At 35.8% G+C, this 15,692-nt stretch overlaps 1 protein-coding gene and 1 non-coding gene across 2 annotated transcripts in view; one reads left to right on the forward strand and one right to left on the reverse strand.

The window, feature by feature from the left end:
* LOC110255407 (uncharacterized) overlaps positions 1-15,692 on the reverse strand; it is a 689,852-nt gene that overhangs the window by 336,382 nt on the left and 337,778 nt on the right. The gene's annotated exons all lie outside the window — the stretch shown is intronic.
* On the forward strand, positions 6,586-6,773 carry LOC146399755 (U2 spliceosomal RNA). The gene has a single exon (XR_014816935.1). It is a non-coding gene; the product is annotated as a U2 spliceosomal RNA (small nuclear RNA).

Below are 15,692 nucleotides of genomic sequence, written 5' to 3' on the forward strand. Positions count from 1 at the left end.
TTTATATACCTATTTTTTAATTATCACTTTTATGTGTGATAATAGGATTGTACTTCTGTTTTAAAAGTCCATATTTTAAAGAGATCCATGTTGAAGTACCTATCAATGAACTAAAACAATATTGGGTAATACTTCAAAATAATCCAGTGGTGGGCAAAAAAGGGGGCTGGAAAAATAAATGAAACTCTTAGACTCATGTATCAATGACTGTACAAAATAGTTACTGGATGCATGGAGATTACAATCTATTTTCAAGTTGGCAATTTTATGTACAAATATTAACAAAAATAATAAATGTCTTCAGAAGACTTTTGATTTTAAAAGTTCTGCAGTAAGTCCTATAGTAAAATGAAATTTTCTACCATAGTTCTTTACTATGAAAAAGCTATTTTTATATAAGTGATTTGAGCAAACTTTATTTTACCTGCAGTATGTTATCTTTATAAGAATACTTTCATGGGAGTTCCCACTATGGCACACTGTGTTAAGAATCTGACTGCAGTGGTTTGGGTCACTGCAGAGGCATGGGTTTGATCCATGGCCTGGTGTAGTGGATTAAAGGATCTGGCATTACTGGAGCTGCAGCATAGTTCTCAACTGCTGCTCAGATTCAGTCGCTGGCCTGGGAACCTCCATATGCCACAGGTGAGAGCCACAAAAAAAAAAAAAAAAAAAAAGAAAGAAAGAAAAAAGAAAAAAAGAGAGAACTTTCATGTATTTTGACATAATAAACATTTAATTTTAAAAAATAAAATACCCAATCTGAAGCTAATGTCACACCACCTTTTCTCCAAAATATTCTTCTACCTTCCTTATATATATATATATCTTAAATTCATGAGTACCTAAACTGCATTATGGCCAGAGTCAATAACACTCACTCAATAAACATTTACTCAAAACACTTCTACATGCCAAGTACCTGCACCATGTATGCATAGGACACAGCCTCTACCCTCAAAGAATCCATTCTGCAGTGAAAGAGCTTAGTGACTACTGGTCAATTACATTATATACTATACATTTTAATGGCTGGATTGAGCATGCCCCTAGATTCTTACCATTCTAATCTGAAAAGATGGTTTAATAAAGGTTAGTTATCAGAATCAAATGAATGTCACCTCTAAGTGAAAACGAATAGCAGTAAATCAGTCATCTGAAATCATGTAGACAGTAATCTCAGCCTATAAAATATAGCTTAAGGACCATTAACAAGATATTTTTTGAAATATTTAGGATATTTCTTAGGTTGCTTCTGAGTGAAAGGTAATATTTTAGGTCCAACTAACTCAAAGAGACATCCACACAAGTCCCAAAAATTAAACAGTGAAAACTGCTACTTCTCTAATTTAATTTTAACAGCTTTGGAAAAGTTCATAGTGTCAGTTCAAGTGTAATTGAGAGGAAATTTTTTCACAGTCTTTCTAAAAGAAAGAATTAAAAATAAAGCCTATTAAAACTCTATTGGGCTAGTTATTCCAAATTCTATATACAGAATTACAAAATTGAACAGTACGTTCTTGGCTCCCTGTCTGCCTTTTTCCCCTTCTTAGGAGAAAAAACCAAGGGTATTTTAGGTTTAAAAAAAAAAAAAAAATGTCCTTCAGCTTGTTAATTTGGAAGCACCACGATTCAGAGTGATTCATTGCAGCCGTGAATAAGGAATGTCACCGAAATAGTGAGATGGCCTGAACCACTTTAGAAATTAATGGACTGACTGTAATATACTGGTGCCTCTTTCATGCATCTATAATTGGAGTGCCAATTTATTTCCAATCATTTCAAGCACTGTAATTAGAGAGCATCATCGTTGCCTGTTTAACATTCATACGGGAAGCTGTCACATGAATGCCAGCCAGGGACCAATACTTTGCAACTGAGATACATGAACAAAATAGAAGGAAATATAAAAAGGTCTGGTTTGTTTTTAAGACCTGAGGTTTGGCCAAGATCGGCAGCATTAAATGAGGCAGTGGAGCTGCTGATGGATTTTTAAATCACAAAAGTTTCTTTTAAACATAGCCTCATTCAATATGTGGAGAGAAGAAAAACAAAGAATGACAACAGGCAATTGTTGTTGCACTGATATAACGATGACATTTCAATAGGCATCCCATGAGCATCTGCTATGTACCCAGGCATTCTGCTAGACACTGGAGAGATTGAGATAAAAATGAAACAACACCCATACACAGATATTCAAAAAGATGTTACATTGAGAGGTGGTTATACACTGCACATCGGGAGGGTACTTTTAAAATGGTATCTGCTGGATACTATTGTTTTCATTTCAAGTCCGCTGATGCAAAGGCAAAGGCTGCATAAAATTTTACTATAATTTTTTCCCAATTTTAGAAAGCAAAAATAGTTTGAAATTCAGGTTCAAAGTTTTAACAAAAGAAATATTTATCCCTACCTATGAGCCCTGCCAACAGCTTAGGTGTTATCTCATCTGCTCCCATAATCGCATCCTGTCTTAACTAACCTCTGTTAAAACACTTGTATCGTGATATAATCTCCACTTCACATAAAGCAAGGCAAGGAACGTGTCTTAATCTCAATGCAAATTAAAGCACCAGGCTCATACTAGAGACTCATAACAGTTTTTCCTAAAATGGAATTAACAGGTACATGAATGAAGTTCCCTTTCATAACACCATTCATAATTATCAGCTCATTTCCATTCCATTTCTACCACTTAGGTAAGATCTTCAGCTTAACTGCCCTCCATTCAATACCTAGATGCTAGTGAAAGATTAAATCTTCCCTAAACACCTTTATGCATGCCACAAAACTTTACCCAAAGCTTTTGATTACTCCCCATTGAATGGAAAATAAAATATTATCTCCTTAGTCTATTTTTCTGAGTCCCCCACCACCTTGTAATCCACCTCTGTACACTTATTCTTAATATTAAGGATTAAATGTTACTCCGTAATGTAATATTTTTTGAGTTACAGTATTTGCAAAATTTAAACTTCAAATTATCAAATATTTAGTACCAATTCAAGTACCAGTTTTTATACTCATTATGAAGTTATAATTATAGGAATTTTATGGGTACATAAAAATTATAATGATAGCTACTTTAACAGTGAGTTAGAAAATAATTATATGTTATTAAATTAATAAGGAAAGAGAAAGCTTACATGAGAGGGTATGATATAGAAAAGTTTGCCAGAGGATAGACAGAAGAAGGAAAAACAGATTTTAAACAAATTGCCAAGCCAAAGCTCTCATTCTCCCCTGAGAACAGAAAGATGGACTAAGTGATCTGAGCACAGTCATGGCTACTGAGAAGACAGTATAACCTTTCTTTTGAACTTGGCTGGTAATCATCCATCTATGTGAGATTTTCAGAGCCACAGAATTAACATTGACTAGGTAGTGGTAGATTTATATGGGTAATTGAAACAGTGATTCTTGACATCAATTTATATGGGTAATTTTATTACTATTAATAAAGCACAATGGTAATTATAAAGTGTGATTAATACAAATAAATCTATTATTGAAGTAATATCAATGGTCTAATGAGAAAAGAAACGACGAAGTTATAAATTTGCTTTGAAAAGGGAAGAGAAAAATAACCATTTAGCCCACAGTATGTGTTCCAAACTCTGTTAGATACTTTGTGTACATTATTTCACTAAAACTGTCAAGTCAATAGTATTATCAGAGGTGAGTAAAAGAGCTCAGCAAGGTTAAATAATTTGCCCAAGGTCAATCAGTTAGTAGATACAAAGCGGAGATTTGAACTCAAATCTCTCAAAATCCAAAGTTACGTATCTTTCATTTCACTAAAATTTTTCATGGAGAAAATGAAAAATAACTAAGGGAAAAAAAAATATGAGTTCCCCCTGTGTCACAATAGGATCAACGATGTCTCTGCAGAGGCAGGGTCACAGGTTCGATCCTCAGCAGTGGGTTAAGGATCCAGCATTGCCGCGGCTATGGCATAGGTTCCAACTCTGGCTCAGAGTCAATCCCTGGCCCAAGAACTCCATATGCCACAGGGCAGCCCCAGTCCACCCCCCCCAAAAAAAAATGAAGTAGAATTTGGACATCTCGCATCTCATGCAGTAGTAAGTTTTAGGAGGAAAGTATTTTATAAAGATATATCTTCATGTGGACCATCCATCCACTGACACCATCACTGAAGCTTCCGACAGTTGCACTGTGACAACATGTAGCCACTCTGAATGAATGGTGGTAAAGAACTCTCAGTGCAAAGAGGGCAACGGTGTGATTAGATGTGGATATAAGTGTGAATGTGCCTGTGGATAAAGAGCAAGTTAAAAAAAAAAAAAAAACTATTGAAAATCAGAATTCTAAATACTAAGCCCACTCCCTCAAGGTTTTACATTCCTTTAAAAAAAAAATGGATTTTTACTTTGTCACTAGACATTTACATATTAGATATTCTAATTTTCCAAAACAGAGAACAACCGAGAGAACACAGAGCATCTTTGGCATTCAGACTGTGTGAAAAAAGAAAAAGACAAGAAAAGAAATTCATAGTTACTTGTATTTTGAAAAAGTATTGAAAAGTGGTAGTTCCTGTATTCGCTAGAAAAAGTTCTATTTGAAATAATACTTATTTTGAAGGTTCCAAGGAATGGGAGATGGGAAATACCCTTAATTGGTGCCCCACCAAGATGCCTATTATGTCTCTCATGTCATACTGTTAACATGGTATGGTAATATCACAGGATGAATAAAGGACCACACATAGAATGTTAATATATTTGCAGCAAGTGGATTACAAATACGTGTTTGATACATTGCTGGGAAAAAAAAGAAAAATCAATCACTGGAAAAAAAAAAATCCAGAAGACAAAATTATCAAATTGGGAGAATGCTACTGGGCATAATAGATCAAACAATTCAGCAACCTTGTAAAATAAGCCAAATTACCATGATGAAATTTAATGATGATAAATATACAATCCACCGAGACCATGAAAATCAAAAACACAAGTACATGATGATTAAGATATTAGGTAATTGCCATTTATGTGTAAAAGGCCTAGACACAAGCTGACAGCAAGCTCAATATAAGTCAATATTTTGATATCAAAATACTTTATCTTAATCTATAATACTAGAAGTGTAATATCCAAATAAAAGGGATGGCAGTCCCCCTGTGCTTTGTGTTGATCACATATTAAGTACTGTTTCTCTTACAGACAAAAGATTAAATAAGGTCTATTGAAAACAACACCTAGAAACAAGGTCAAAGAACAAACAGCTGAAGAATGCCTATGAGAAATACGAAAGCTGTTCTCACACATTAAAAATACAGTAACATAGATGATACCCTACCCAATCGCAGAGAGCAGAACTAAGACTAAAGAAGATAGGAAATGAAATTGAGACATGCCTCATTCTCATGCAATAGTAAATTTAAGAAGTATTTTATAGATAGGAACCTTGAAAGGACAACCCCACGTGGACTGTGCATCCACTGACACTAGCAAGACAGCAGAACACATTTCACTGGACTTTATGCAGAGAAGTGAATTCCTAGGCATCAACAGAGCAGGACAACCCCAGGCTTCCCTCACATGGGCAGAGCCTGCCCTAGGAAGCTGACCCCATTGTGGAGAGCGGTCCAGAGTAAATCAGGCAGGCAGGTCTGTGCATTTAGCTTCCTTACCCCACTCTCAGGCCTGTTCCCATATCCCAGCTTCTCAGTACCATGTCTGATATCACTCACCAGACCTTAAACTATTTAAGTTTTATCAAAGCCTAACTTACCTGAGGATAGAGAACTACCCAACTCCATCCAACTCTGGCTATTCTGACCCAAGTAAGGGGAAAGCACTTGTGAAGTTTACTGCTCCTTGGGAGGAGTCAAAGGGAAAAAACATCTTATCCAGAGAGGAGCAAAGATAAGAATTATATCCAATTTCTTCTCAGAAATAATACAAGCAAGAAAAGAGAAGTGAAATATTTAAAGTTTTGAAAGAAAATTTAGAAACCTAAAATCATGTATCCTGTGAAATTACCCTTTAAAATTGAAAGAGAAATGAAGTCATTCGTGGATAAACAAAATTTGGAGAAATTTATTGCCATTGGACCTGTCTTGCAGAAAATGTTAAAAGTCTTTTAGAGAGAAGAAAAATGATGCAGTTTAGAAATCTAGATGTACATAAGAAAGGAAGAGCACTGAAGAAGGAATAACTGAAAATAAAATAAGAACTTTTATTTTCTATACTTAATTGATGTAACAGATAACAGCTTGTTCAAAATAAAAACATCAACAATATACTGGAGTATGTATACATACATATATATATATATATATGTGCTTATGTATAAGCAAAATGAATGACAGCAATGACACAAATAACAAGAAGGAAAAATCAGAAATTTATTATAATACACATGTACTACTTGTGAAGCAGTATAGTGTTATTTATTTTAAATGAACTTGTATTACTTGTTAATGTATTTTGCAAACTCTTGGGCAACCATTAAAAAGGGGAAAAATGTGTAAGTGATATACAAAGAAACAAGAGAAAGCAAAACTATATAAAATGCTCAATTAAAACCACAAAAGGAGAAGATAGAGCAGATGGCATGGCTTCTCGCCTTTTGGCTAAGATCAAGTGCACTGCCTGATCTTATCAGTTTAACATCTGAAATGTCCTCTATCCGAGGACAATCATTAAATGGATTTTTGGAGCAGGGAGTTGGCATAGGAGCTTTCTCTGCCCACTCCACCCACAGCCTTGTATTGCAGTATCTCCAAGAACAGTGAAGCCCTTCTTATAACTGTGGTTGTCAAAGGTAGGTTCTCTATCTCTTTAATTTTCATTTTTTAGTGGGGCTGATCTCACTTTTGCTAGTACTTGGGTTTTGCATGAGTGGTCTTGAATATTCTCTTCCAATTTTTTGGCTTGAGAAGTGTGACCTGCACCAGGCAGGTCAGTGGCCCACAAAGGTTTAGATATGGTGGTGGCCTATGTGGGATTTAAGCCTATGGACCACCAAGTGCATTCACTCTTATCACTCTATGCCAGTTGCTGTCATCTGCCCAAGGGCTTTTTACCTTAGCTGTTGAAGTTGCAATACCCCCAACACCAGGAACTAGTTTCTTCCAGCTCTGCAAAGGTGGAATCTCCTGGTAACATGTATAAATGCTTAAGTAGATGGCAGAAATGAGGGTTCAGCTTCTATCCAGGCTCCATGCTCTTCACTGATTCAAGCCCACCTGACCACCAGGTATTTACACCTTCAATAGGGTCTGCCGCTCCAATATCACCCCTGTGCCTGTGGTCAGGAGAAGCCAGGACCTCATAGGTCTTCTGGTCTCTTATTCCTCCAGACTCCCCTACAGGTCATTCCCTGGAAAGTTTTAGCTCCTGTCTCTCTCCAACATCATTCCTGGTGATCTCAACAGCTACAGAGATGGGCCTATCAGTTCCTTGACATCAGCCCAATCTACCACCCATTCCCCTGGTCTGACCCTAGTTCTAGTCATTACTAAAAAAATGGGGGGGGGGAAATGAAAGGAACAAAAAGAGTGGAAAACAAAATAGGAACAAAGAACAAGAACAATAAATAGAGAGTAGTAATAAATACGGTTGATATTAATTCAACTATACCAGTAATCGGTTTAAATGTCAATGATTCTAATACACCAATGAAAATATAGTCAGAGTGGATCAAAAAAACAAAATCCAACTATATGTCATCAATAGGATATAATCCTCTTTAAATATAAAGAAACAAATAGATTAAAAGTAGAGATGGGCGAATTCCCAGTACCCTAGCAGCTAAGGATCTGGCATTGTCACTGCCATGGCTGGGGTCACTGCTGTGGCATGGGTTTGATCCCTGGCTCTGGAACTTCTGCATGCCATGGGCATGGCCAAAAAAAAAAAAAAGTAAAGAGATAAAGAAAGATATATCATGTGAACACTAATCAAAATAAAGCTAGAGTAGCTATATTAATTTCAGATAATGCATACTTCAGAGCAAAGAAAGCTACCAGGAATGAAAAGAGTGTTATATAATGATTAAGAGAGTCAATTCTCCAAAAAAAAAAAAATAACAATTCTTAATGTGTATGTGCCTTTACATGAGGCAAAAAAAGAATAGAACTGCAAGGATAAAGAGATGAACCTACTATCATAGTCAGAAAAGTTACCCTCTATCAGAAATGGACAAACTCATTAGTCATAAAATCAGTAAAGATATAACTCAACTCAAAAGTACCTTCAATCAAGTAGAAATCATTGAAATGTAGACTATGTTATTCAACCACAGCAAAATATACATTCCTTTCAAGCTTACATGGGATATTACCAAGATAGAGCACATTTTGAGCCATAAAAAAGCACCTTAACTTCTACACTGTTGGTGGGAATGTAAACTGGTGCAACCATTATGGAAAACAGTATGGAGGTTCCCCAAAAAACTAAATAGAGTTGCTATATGATCCATCAATCCTGTTTCTGAACATATATCCAGGCAAAACTATAATTTTAAAAGATATATACACTTATGTTCATAGCAGCACTCTTTACAACAGCCAAGACATGGAAACAACCTAAATGTCCATCAACAGAGGAATGAAGAAAGAAGATATGGCGTGTACATACACACACACACACACAAGGGAATACCACTCAGCCATAAAAAGAATGGAATAATGCCATTTGCAGCAACATGGATGGACCTAGAGATTATCATACTAAGTGAGGTAATTCAGAAAAATAAAGACAAATACTATATGATATCACTTATATATAGAATCTAAAATATGACACAAATGAACCAACCTAAAAACAGAAACAAACTCATAATTATAGAGAACAGACTTGTGGTTGTCAAAGGAGAGAGGGATGAGGGAGTGGGACAGACTGGGAGTTTTGGATTAGTAGATGCAAACTATTATATATAGAATGGATAAACAAAAAGGACCTACTGTATAGTACAGGGAACTATATTCAATATCTTAAACTATAATGGAAAAGAATATATATGTATAACTGAATCACTTTGTTGCATAGCAGAAATTAACACAACATTGTAAGTCAGGTATACTTAAATAATTTATTAAAAGCACATTAACAAATTTAAAAGAATAGCAATCAGACAATATATACTATCAGACCACAGTGGACTTAAACTAGAATTCAACAACAGAAAGATAGCTGGAAAATTGCAAGTACTTGGATGTTAAACAATGCACTCTTAAACACTGGCTCAAAGACGAAATGTCAAGAAAAATTAAGCAATATTTTGAACTAAGTGAAAATGAGAATACAAAGTATCAAAATTTGTGAGATGCAGTGAAAGCAGGGCTTAAAAGAAAACTTACACTATTGGAGTATATATTAGAAAAGAAGAAAGATCTAAAATTGATGATCCAAGCTTCTAACTTAGGGAATTAGACAAGAACAGAAAATTAAATTCAAAGTAAGCAGAAGAAAAGAAATACAAAATAAGTCAGAAAGCAATGAATTTGAAAACAGGAAATGAAATAGTAAAAAAATCAACAAATCCAAAATCTTAGTCTTTGAAGAGATCAATAAAAGTAATACCTTCTAGCCAGATTAAGAAAAAAGCAGAAAGAAAATATAAATTACTAACATTAGAAATGAAAGAAGTGATATCACTACAGATCTCATGAACTTTAAATGAATGAATAATCAATAGTGTGAACTCTCAGCCCACAAACGTGAAAACACAGATAAAATGAACTGACTTGTGAAAAGACCCCATCTGACAAATTCACGCCAGAAGAAATAAACAATCTGAATAGGTCCAAATCCTTAAAAGAAATTGTACCAAAAATTAATAATCTTCCAAAATAGAAAGCACCATATGGGTTTACTGGTGAATTCTCTCAAGTATTTAAGGAAAAAAAAAAAAAGGTATCAATTCTCTACAATCTCTTTCAGAAGATTAAAGGAGAGGAATATTTTGTAACTTATTCTATGAAGCCAGCATTATCCTAAATCAAACCCAAACAAAAATAATTACAAAAAACTCTACAGATCAGTATCTCTCACAAATACAGATGGAAAAATTCTCAATAAAATATTAGCAAATAAAATCCAACAATATATAAAAAAGAATTATATACCAGGACCAAGTAGGATTTATCCCAGTTATGCAAGGCTGGTTCAACATTTGAAAATCAATGTAATCCAACACATCAAAAGGCTACAGAATAGAAGTTACCATCCTGGCTCAGCAGACACAAATCTGATTAGCATCTGTGAGACGCAGGTTAAATTCCTGGCCTCACTCTGTGGGTTAAGGATCTGGCATTGCTGTGAGCTGTTGCATAGGTTGCAAACATGGCTTGGATGTGGTGTTGCTGTGGCATAGACTGGCAGCTACAGCTCCAATTTGACACACGGCCTGGGAACCTCCATATGCCATAGGGGCAGCCCTAAAAAAAAAAAAAAAAAAAAAAAAAGACAAAAAAATTTTTAAGGCTACAGAACAAAAAAATCACATGATCATATCAACAGACACAGATAAAGCATTTGACAAAATCCAGCATCCATCCAAGATAAAAGAAAACCTTCAGTATCTTCCTCAACTTGATAAAGGACCTCTACAAAAATCCTATACCTAACCTTATACTTAGATGATCAGGAACAAGGCAAGGATATCCCCTCACCACTATTTTTCAACACCATACTAGAAGTTCTAGTTATGTGATTATGCATAATACGATTATGCATTATGAAATTATGGATGGGGAATAAAAGATGCATATATCGGGAAGGAAGAAATAAAACTACCTTTGCTACAGATGAAGTAACTATACATAGAAAACGCAAAAGAATCAACAAAAATATTCCTATAATCAATGTGGAGTTTTTTGAGGTTGCAGGAGTCAATGTTAATATACAAAAATTAATCACTTAGCGATAAACTATCAACGAGCAAATGTAATTTGAAATTTCAGATATAATACTATTTATATTAGCATCCAAAAATGAAATATTTAGGCATAAATTTAACCAAAATGTAGACAATATGCATGAGAAAAACTAAAAAAAATCTATTGAAAGAAGTGAAAGAACTAAATATAGTCTGCCCTCCATATCCACAGGTTCCACATCCACAGATTCAATCATCTACAGTTGAAATACAATAAAAGAGGAGTTCCTGTCATGGCTCAGTGGTTAATGAATCCAACTAGGAACCATGAGGTTGCAGGTTCAATCCTTGGCCTTGCCCAGTGGGTTAAGGATCTGGCGTTGCCGTGAGCTATGGTGTAGGTCACAGACATGGCTCAGATCCTGTGTTGCTGTGGCTGTGGCATAGGCTGGTGGCTACAGCTCTGATTCCCCTAGCCTAGGAACCTCCATATGTCACGAGTGCAGCCCTAGAAAAGGCAAAAAAGACAAAAAAAAAAAAAAAAAAAAAAAAAACACCTTCAGAAGTTTCCAAAAAGCAAAACTTAAATTTGCTACACACGGATAACTATTTATATATCATTTAAATTGTACTTGCAATCATTTACGTGATATCTATATTGTATTTGGTATTATAATCTAGAAATGATTTAAACAGGAAATATGTATAGGTTATATGCAAATACTATGCCATTTTAATTAAGGGACTTAAGTATCCATGGATTTTGGTATACATGGGGGATTCCAGAAGCAATTCCCAGCAGATACCATGGGATGATTATATACGGAGAGACCGTCCATGTTCATGGATAGGAAGATTCAATATTGTAAAGATGTCAGTTCTTCCCAACTTGTCCTGTATATTTAATGTAATCCAAATCAAATCTCAGTAAATTATTTTGTGGATACCAACAAACTGTTTCTAAAGTTTATATGGAAAGGAAAAAGACCCAGAACAGTCAACACAATATTGAAGAAGAATAAAGGTGAAGAACTGGCACTACCCAAGTTCAAGACTTACTATGATGAAAGAGTAATCAAAACAGTATGGTAATGGCAAAAGAACAGACAGATAGATCAGAATAAAGAACCCCAGAAATAGACCCACATAAATACAGTAGACTGGTCTTTGACGAAGCAGCAAACTCAATGAAATGGAGTAAAGACAGTCTTTTCAACAACTGGTATTGGAACAAATGGAAATTCACATGGGAATAGGAAGGAAGGAAAGAAAGGAAGAAAGAAAGAAAAATTCCTGCTGTGGCTCAGCACTTAACGAATCTGACTAGCATCCATGAGGACACAGGTTCAATCCCTGGCCTTGCTCAGTGGGTTAAGGATCCAGCATTGCTGTGAGCTGTGGTGTAGATCACAGACGTGGCTCAGATCCTGTGTCGCTGTGGCTGTTATGTAGGTCAGCAGTTACAGCTCTGATTCAACCCCTAGCCTGGGAACCTCCAGAGGGAGGGAAAGAGAAAGAAAGAGGGAAAGAGGGAAAGGGGGAAAGAGGAGGGAGGACGGAAGGGAAGGGAAAAAGGAACTAAACTAAAAAGGAATCCTCACACAGGCCTTACACCTTTCACAAAAATTGACTCAAAATGGATCACAGACCTAAATATAAAATGCAAAATTTTAAAAGTCATAGGAGATAGCAGAAGAGAAACTCTAGATGACCTTGGACAAGGAAACTACTTTTTTGATAAAATACCAAACACATGTTCTGTAAAATAAATAATTGATAAGCCGGACTTCATTAAAATTAAAAACTTCTGCTCTGCGAAAAACGTCAAGGGGATGAGAAGACATGCCACAGACTGGAAAAAAATATTTTCACGACATCTGAGCAAGGACTATTTTCCAAAACATACAAATAACTCTTAAAATTCAACCATCAGAAAATGAACAACCCAATTAAAAGTGGGCAAAAGACCTGATACCTCAACAAAGCTATATAGAGATCAAGTTTTTATACAAAAAGATGTTCAAGAGCATATGTCATTGGGAAGTTACAAATTAAAGTAACATAGTGAGACACTACCGTATAAGATTATACTGGCTAAAATCAAATACACTGACAGTACCAAATGCCAGTGAGAATATAGAGAAGCAGGGACTCTCATTCATTGCTGGTGGAAATGCAAAAGGGTATAGTCACTTTGGAAGCTAGTCTGGAAATTTCTTGTAAAATCAAGCACATTTTACCACATGCTGTAGAAATTGTGCTCCTTGGTATTTACCCAAATGAGCTGAAAACTTATGTTGACACAAAAATCTGCAATAAAGTATTTATAACAACTTTATTCATAATTATGTGAACTGGGAAGGAACCAAAATATTCTTCAGTAGGTGAGTGGACAAAAAACTATGATACTTTCAGACAATGAAATATTATTCAGCACTAAAAAGGAATGTACTATCAAGCCCTAAAAGATAAGTAGGAAACTTAAATGCATATTACTAGGTGAAAAAAAACACCCAAAGGAAAGGCTATAAACCATATCATTCCAACTAAATAACATTCTGGAAAAGGTAAAATTATAGGACCAGGGTCTAGGGAAGAGGGAAGAGGGTGAATAGGCAGAGCACAAAGTCTTTTCAGGGGAATGAAACTATTCTGTATATTATAATGGTGAATATATGTCATTCATTTGTCAAAGCCCATAGGATGTACAACATCAAGGGTTAATCCCATTATACACTATGGACTCTGTGCAATAATGATCTATCCATATAGATTCCTGGATTGTTAACAAACACATAGGACCTTGACATTGAAGGATATTGTGTTCATATGGGGGCAAATCTCTGTATCTTCCATTCAGTTCTGCTGAGAATCTGAAACTACTCTAAAAAATAAAACTTTTTTTTTAAAATGAAGCTGGAGTTCCCGTTGTGGCGCAGTGGTTAACGAATCCGACTAGGAACCATGAGATTGCGGGTTCGATCCCTGCCCTTGCTCAGTGGGTTAACGATCCGGCATTGCCATGAGCTGTGGTGTAGGTCGCAGATGCGGCTTGGATCCCACGTTGCTGTGGTTCTGGCGTGGGCTGGCAGCTACAGCTCCAATTAGACCCCTAGCCTGGGAAACTCCATACGCCGCGGGAGCGGCCCAAGAAATGGCAAAAAGACAAAAAAAAAAAAAAAAAAAAAAAAAAAAAAAAAAAAAGAAGCTGAGAGTACTTTTTCACTAGGTTTCTATGAGAATTTGATCTCCCATACTTAAAGTATCAAGTGCAGGGTCTTGCTGGCACATCACAGCTGCCCACAAAACCTGAGCATGAAAGGTATTCAGTATTAAATGGATTTTCTTCCTTTCTCTCTTCACTTATATTTTATAGCTAAAATCAAAAAATTAGAAAATGTTCTCTGGATTCCAAATTTCCCCATAGCTAAGGAGTATCTGGTTGAAATTTCTTCATCCAAACAGAATACAGGTTCTCTCCCATCCTTATTAATGGGTCACAACAGTAGTAAAAGCCCATCGCTTGACACCTAAGTGTGGAAGCTACTGCTTGAGAATTAGAAAGATAGTTATTTCTTAAAAAAAAATAATCCTAGAAGCCTTAGTTGTCATTGATTAAAACAACTGGATGCATTTTCCAGCAGTCTCTCTATGACCCTTGGCATGTTATTAAACCTCTGTAAACCTCTCTGTACCTCTGGTCTCCCTTTTTTGAAATGAGGTCATGATACTACTCTCAGGAATTAAAAAATAAAAAATTAAAAAAAAAAAAGATAACAGTAGGATAATAACTGCTTATGGCACTCTGCAAGAGAAACTGAGAAACTCTCAGCCAGGCCTGGTAATTAAAAGCTTAGCAGTATATCTATAGTATCATAACTTTCCTTACAGTAACATTCTAAACTGTCTGAATCCCTGCAGTAGTTAGCAGAATAGTGTAGCGAAAGGATAATGTGCTTTCAAGTTCGATGGATCTGTCCATGCCTGTGTGACCTTGGGTACATAAATCCTCTGAGCCTTGGTTTTGTTATTTGCAAACTGATGATAATAATACCAACTCCAATAGGTTTCTATGAACACTAAAGAAAAAAAATAATGTGATTGAGTTATAGTCCACATCCATTACTTTTTCCTGAGTAAGTTAAAATCAGAATCTTCGGGTATATTGTTCTTCTTTTTCAAATAGAGGAGGAAGGAAGGAAGGCAAATGATTATCACTGAGAGTACAGTCAAAAGAAGACAGTTAAAAAAAGGGGGGGGCGTTCTCATTGTAGCTCAGTGGGTTAAGAATGTGACCTAGTGTTCATGAAGATGTGGGTTTAATCACTGGCCTCACTCAGTGGGTGAAGGATACTGCATGGCTTCTAGCTGCGGTAGTCATACATGTGGCTCAGATGCTGTGTTTCTGTGGCTGTGGTGTACACTGGCAGCTGCAGCTCCAATTTGACCCCTAGCCTAGAAATTTCCAATTGCCACAGGTGCTGCTGTAAAAAGGAAAATAAATAAATAAATAAAAAGAGCTAACTCTGTTGAGTTCCTGAGGTCATCAGATCAGAGGAAGAGAGAGCAGATACACAAGTACTCATCTGGTTAGTGGCCTAGAGTATGGTCTTCCAATGTGCTGGTAACAGTTTAAGCAAGCTTTCAATCCAAGAACTTGGTGACTCCAAGTCACTTCCTGCAATAATACTTGAATAACAACTCCTAAGTATATTCAGGTCCTAATCCCTGGAAACTGTGAATTTTGTGGTATATATATAAGGTTCATGAGATGAGATGAACCTGGATTACACAGGTACACCCTAAATGTAATCTTAAATATCCTCATAAAAGGGAGA

The sequence above is a fragment of the Sus scrofa genome, chromosome 9 (assembly GCF_054392235.1).
Source record: "Sus scrofa isolate SSC_HxYL_T2T_F1_AM1 chromosome 9, Sscrofa_HxYL_maternal_Yorkshire_Landrace_v2.0, whole genome shotgun sequence".
Classification (NCBI taxonomy): Eukaryota; Metazoa; Chordata; class Mammalia; order Artiodactyla; family Suidae; genus Sus; species Sus scrofa.